Source organism: Melanerpes formicivorus, unplaced genomic scaffold (genome assembly GCF_026170545.1).
Source record: "Melanerpes formicivorus ecotype bairdi unplaced genomic scaffold, bMelFor1.0.p_v2 SCAF_46, whole genome shotgun sequence".
NCBI classification, from domain to species: Eukaryota; Metazoa; Chordata; class Aves; order Piciformes; family Picidae; genus Melanerpes; species Melanerpes formicivorus.
This window is the reverse complement of record NW_027142398.1, coordinates 4363828-4369893: the sequence shown is the minus strand read 5'-3', so window position 1 is coordinate 4369893 and position 6066 is coordinate 4363828.

Below are 6066 nucleotides of genomic sequence, written 5' to 3'. Positions count from 1 at the left end.
AAAAGGAAAAGGAAAAGGAAAAGGAAAGGAGAGGAGAAGCAAAGGGAAGGGGCAGAGCCCCGGGCAGGAGGGGGGAAGGCTGCTGCTGGCAGTGGGAAGCGAGGGCAGGCTCCGACGTCACGGCAGAGGAGCAGCTCCGCAGCCTCGGCAGCCAGCAGGGAAATGAGCTGCTGGCGTCAGCGGTGCTGTGAGGCACTGGCAGAGCAGATACATCTGTGCCATGCCCGCAGCAGCAGCCAGCCCAGCTCCTCCAGCCTTGCCAGCAGGCACCTCAAGCCTTGCTCTGCAGGCTTCGGGGTTGTTCCACTCCATAGCAGCAGAGGACCAGAGGATGTGAGGGGTTGGAAGGGACCTTCCAAGATCATCCAGTCCAAGCCCCCTGCCAGAGCAGGAGCATAGAATCCAGCACAGGGCACACAGAACACATCCAGAGGGGGCTGGAAAGGCTCCAGAGGAGGAGACTCCACAGTCTCTCTGGGCAGCCTGCTCCAGGGCTCTGCGACCCTCACAGGGCAGAAGTTCCTCCTGGTGTTGAGGTGGAACCTCCTGGGCTGGAGTTTATATCCATTGCCCCTTGGCCTATCCCAGGGTGCAATGGAGAAGAGGCTGTCCCCTCCCTCTCCACACTCAGCCCTCAGATATTGATAAACATTGATTAAATCCCCTCTCAGTCTTCTCCTCTCCACTCCAGAGAGCCCCAGGGCTGTCCTCTGGCCTTGCTGAGCTGTGGGGTCCTGCACTTTGTAGAAAGCTAAGAGGGACAGGGAGAGGCTAGAGAGAGGCTGATGGATGCTACAAGGATGCTGAAGGGACTGAGGTATCTCTCTTGTGAGAGCCTGGAGAAGGGTAGCCTGAGAGGGGATCTGAGGTGGGTGGCAAGAAGGGGCCAGGCTCCAACAAACACAAACTGGAACCCAGGAAGCCCTCCCTCAACAGGAGGAGAAACTTCTTTGGTGTCAGGCTGCCCAGAGAGGTTGTGGAGACTCTCAAGAGCCTTCTGGGCATGTTCCTGTGTGACCTGCCCTGGGGGACCCTGCTGGGGCAGGGCAGGTGTGCCCTGTGTGCCTGGATGCCAAGCCAAGGCTTGGTGTCTGCAGGGCTGGAGAGGAAAGTTCTGCTCTCAGCCTGAGACAGGGCCTGGGGAGGTGTCCTCACCCATCCAGAGGGCATCACCCAAGCAGCCACCCCTGCAGCACTCCCCATGGGGTGTGCCATGCCTTGGCTGCTCTCCATCCTTCCACCCAGTGCAGCAGAGATGGTCACAGCTCCAGCCAGCCCCAGCCCTGCTCTTGGCTCTGCTTGCTTCAGCGATGTGCAGCTGCCCTGAGCTCCATCTCCCCCTCTCATGACTCATTTCTTTCTCACTCAGGCTTTAATTTTTAAAGAGGCTCTCTTGGGTGCAGAGGGTTTGATACCTGCAGAGCCTCCCAGCAGGTCCCACTGAGCTTCCCCAGGCCAGGAGGGGTGGCTGGGGCTGGTGGCTCTGAGCAGCACCCCAGCTGCTCCCAGGACCACCCCGAGACAGACACACAGCAGATGGAGACCAGGATTGGAGCTGGGAACTCCAGCCCGGGAAGAGGGGTCCCAGGCTGCCTGCAGGGCTGATCCCACAGAGGAAGGAGGGAGAAGGGATGGAGGTGTCCATGGCAGAGTGCCTGGGGTGGCTGGGGAGCACTGACTGAGAGCTGTGAGGGAAAGAGCAAACATTCTGGCTTTGGGAGGATTCCCAAGGCCCTGCCATGCTTTGCAGTTTGGGATGAGCCACAGCCTCCCACGCTGGCTTTGGGCAGCTGCAGGGGCAGGGAGGTCTGTGGAGGGTGGGGAAAGGCTCCAGCAAGGCCTTGACCTTGCTCAGCTCCAGCCCTGCTGATGCTCTCCTGGGGAGGAGATGAAGCTGCCTCAGCTTTGCCTTTCTGCCAGGGACACAGCAGGTTTGCTGTCCCCGTCGAGGGGTGGCAAGGGTTGATTTTCCCCTGCTCCCTGCCCACCAGCAGGTGAGGAGGAGCAGCAGGTGAGGGAGGGGTGGAGCTGCAGCCAGCCCTGCACCTCAGCCTGTTTGCTGCTCTTTGGATAACGGAGCTGCTGTTTGCACAGCCAGGGGAGGGCTTCCAGCTGCTGTTTGCTCTTCCTGTTGGCTTTGTGAATGTCAGGGCGTGAGGTGCAGAGGTCTCACCCTGCTCCAGGTCTCTCCTGCACCAGGATTATGCCAGGTGGCAGCTGAGAGAAGAGATTTTGGGGGTGCAGCAGGCCTGGGTGACTTGGCTGGTCACAGCTCCCCCTGCCCTGCAGCCCTTGGCAGGCTGTGCCCAAGCTCCTGCAGCAGAGAGCCTGTGCAGGGGGTTGGGAATGGGCAGGTCAGAGGCTTCTGGGGGAGGATTAGAGACTGAAGCAAGGAAGGGAACCTTGGGGTTGTTCTCTCCTTAAAGATCTTGTGGCAGGACAAGGGAGGATGGGTTGAAACTCAAAGAGGGGAGATTCAGACTAGAGACTAGAAAGAGAGGAAGGAGCTGCCCCATGCCTGGCTCCAGTGCAGCTCAGGTTGTTTGGGGCTCTGAGCAGCCTGCTCTGGCTGGGGAGGTCCCTGCTGGCTGCAGGGGGTTGGAATGGATGAGCTTGAAGAGCCCCCCCCCGAGCCCAACCCCTCTGGGATTCTACAGCTCCTGGGGCCATGGGAGGCAGGACCCTGCACAAGAGGAGCTGTAAAGCACAGCCCTGGCACAGGGAATGCTTCCTGCTCCACTTGCAGGGCTCCTTGGGGCTTTCCCAGCAAATATTTGCACTCTGTGTCTCCAAAGGAATTGGCAGTGCCTGCCCCAGAGCTGGCAGCCTGCCCATGGCACCTGGCACAGGAGGTCACAATCACCAAGGTGCATTTGCAGCCTCTGGGGCAAACCTACAAGTGCCCAACTCCAGCTGCCAGGGAGCCTCCAGGGGCGGTTTTGGCCATGGATGTGGGCAGTTGGTCTCTTCTCCCTGGCAGCAAGGAACAGGATGAAAGGAAATGGCCTCAAGTTGCAGCAGGGAAGGTTTAGGTTGGACATGAGGAACAATTCCTTTGCTGCAAGAGGGATTGGCAGAGGCTGCCCAGGGAGGTGGTGGAGTCCCCAGCCCTGGAGGTGCTCAAGAAACCTGTGGCCATGGCTCTTGGGGCCAGGGTTTAGTGGCCATGGGGGTGGTGTGTTGATGGTTGGACTGGATGATCTCAGGGGACTTTCCCACCTGAAACCATTCTGTGCTCAGAAGAAACTCCTTCCCTGCAAGGCCTGGCCTGGGCTGAGTCCCCATCCCTGGAGGTGTTCCAGCACCAGCTGGATGTGGTGCTGAGGGCCATGGTTGAGCCTTGACAGAGTCAGAGAGTGGTTGGGCTGGATGCTCCTGGAGGGCTTTTCCAACCCAAACACTTCCATGTTTCTTTGTGCTGCTCAGGCAAAGTTTCTCCTCCCTTGATGTGATTAATTCCTGCCTCCCACCACGGCCGCCTGCAGTCCCATCTATATCCCTGGCTCCCCACTCCTCCTTCAGCTGTGAAATATTTATAACCCCCTACATCAGGGCTCCTCTTCTTCTTTTTCTTCTTCTCTCTCCTCACCCTTTTTTGGGGGTTGTTTTTGGGAGGTTTTTTCCCCTCCTTCCTTTCTTTCTTTCCTCTCCCTCCTTGCAGCCGGGCTGCCCGGCCCTGCGCAGCTCTGCCGCACCAGGAGCTGCTTCATTTTCCTCTCCCTCAGCGAGCAGGGGGAAGCTGTGAGGAATAATTTAGCTTTTGCTCAGGAAAGGCAATGCCTCTTTTTTTTAATTGCAGTCATCTGCAGCTCCTCAGCAATGCATTATTGATGGTTATTATTCAAATAAAATAGTCCTTTCCTTTCCCTTTATCTTCTCTCCCCCCCCCCCCCCCCCTTCCTCTGGATGCTGCTGGCAGCGTCTCATGGGTTCCTCTCCTCTCCTCTCCCTTTCCTCTCTTCTCTCCACCTCAGGAAGAGGTCAGCTTCTCATCTTCCCCTTTCCCAACCCACCTGCACCACCTCTCAGCATGGCTGTTGGGAGAGGCTGATTTTGCCCCAGCTTTGCCCTGTGGCATCACCACCAGCACAGCATCAGCAGCGTCCCTTCATGAGTCAGAGGTGCATGGAATGGGTTGGGTTGGAAGGGACCTCAAAGATCAACCAGTTCCAACCCCCCCAGGGACACCTCCCACCAGCCCAGGGTGCTCAAGGACTCTTCCAACCTGGCCTTGAACACCTCCAGAGAGGAGACAGCCACATCCTCCCTGGGCAACCTGCTCCAGAGTCTCCCCATCCTCACTGCCCAGAATTTCTTCCTCATCTCCATTCTCAATCTGTCCTCCTCAAGCTCCAATCCATTCCCTCTCATCCTGTCTCTCCCAGCCCTTGTCCAAAGTCCCTCCCTAGCTCTCCTGGAGCCCCTCCAGGCACTGGAAGGCTGCTCTAAGGTCTCCCTGGAGCCTTCTCTTCCCCAGGCTGTCCCCACAGGGGAGGTTCTCCAGCCCTCTGCCCATCTTGGTGGCCTCCTCTGGCCTCGCTCCAGCACTTCCATGCCAGGTTATGGTTGGGCTCCCTGATCTTCAGCTCCTTTCCCACCAGGCAGTTCTGAGATTCCATCATCTCTGAGAGGCAGGCACCAAAGTAGGGCTCAGGAGCCTGGGTGCTCCTCCGCCTCCCCAGCTCGGGGCCTGACAGCTTGCGAGCGCCGGGCGAGAGGCTCTCCCGCGCTGTCACTTCCCTCTCCTCTCTTTCAGCACTACCCACCCCGTTGTCACTCCCAGCAGCAGGGACTTTCCTCAGTCCCACTAAGGTCCTGGAGCTGTTACTGTGATGCAGACACCGAGGACAGGGTTCCTCCTTGATGTGAGGAATGAAACGAGGTTGGAGCGGGGAGGGAAGGAAAATGTTCATTTTGAGACGGAGCTGAGGAGCTGCTGGGGCTGCTCAGGCTGGGGAAGAGGAGGCTCCAGGGGGACCCCAGGGCTGCAGTTCAATATCTGCAGCAGACCTCCTGGGGAGGGGCTGTTCAGGAGGGTTTGGAGTGGTAGGAGGAGGGGCAGTGGTTTGGAACTGCAGCAGGGCAGAGTCGGGTTGGACATCAGGAGGGAGCTCTGTGCAGTGAGGCTGAGGAGACACTGGCACAGGGATGGGGTTGAGGCTCCATCCCTGGAGACATCCAAGGTGTCAGACTTGATGGGAACCTGAGCACCCTGCTCTAGCTGGGGATGTCCCTGCTGCCTGCAGGGGGAATTGGACCTGATGCCCTTTGGGAGTCCCTTCCAAGCCAATGCATTCTGTGGCTCTGAGACCTAGCAGCTTCCCTCTGACTTCCTTGGGAGGGGCCTGGGGGGAGGAGGGGGTTCCCCATGTCTCAAAGTGGGGCCTTGTGCATTGCCCTATTCTCAGGATGCTCCTGTGGTATGCTCCATGGAGAAGGCAGCAGCTCCACCATGCCAGCAGCGCTGGTGTGGCTTCCAGGCCATGCAGACCTGAGAGCTGAGGATGTGGTTTGGTGGCCATGGGGGTGCTGGGCTGGTGGTTGGGCTTGAAGACCTTAAGAGGCCCTTCCCAACCCTAATGATTCTGTGGGTGATCACCTCCCTGTGACACAGGAGCTCCCCTTGCCCTGCCTGTGGGTGCTTGGGAAGGAGCAGCTCAGAGGCTCCTCCTTGGCTGCTGCAAATATTAGGGGTTTCATAGCAGGCAGCAAGAGGCTGTGGTGGCTCCAGCTCCAAATGGGAATGTGCAGGGGTGGGGAAAGGAAAGGAGCTGTCAGTCACAGGGAAAACACAGCATTGTCTGTCAGCTCCCAGGCAGCTTGGGGATGAATTCCTTAGGTGAGTGAACAATTTTGTCTCCTAATTACATCCATAAAGCACAAACTGGGCCCAAATCCCTCCTCTTCTCTTTGGCTTTTTATTTCCAAACACACATCCCCCCTCCCCTTCCCCCTTCCCAATGAAGCAGCTGCTTAATTGGAACTGAACAGAGATGTTTGGGTAATTGAGAGCAGAAACAGTCTAGGAGAGGTTTATTAGCAGGAGGGATGGGTTGATTAGCAAAG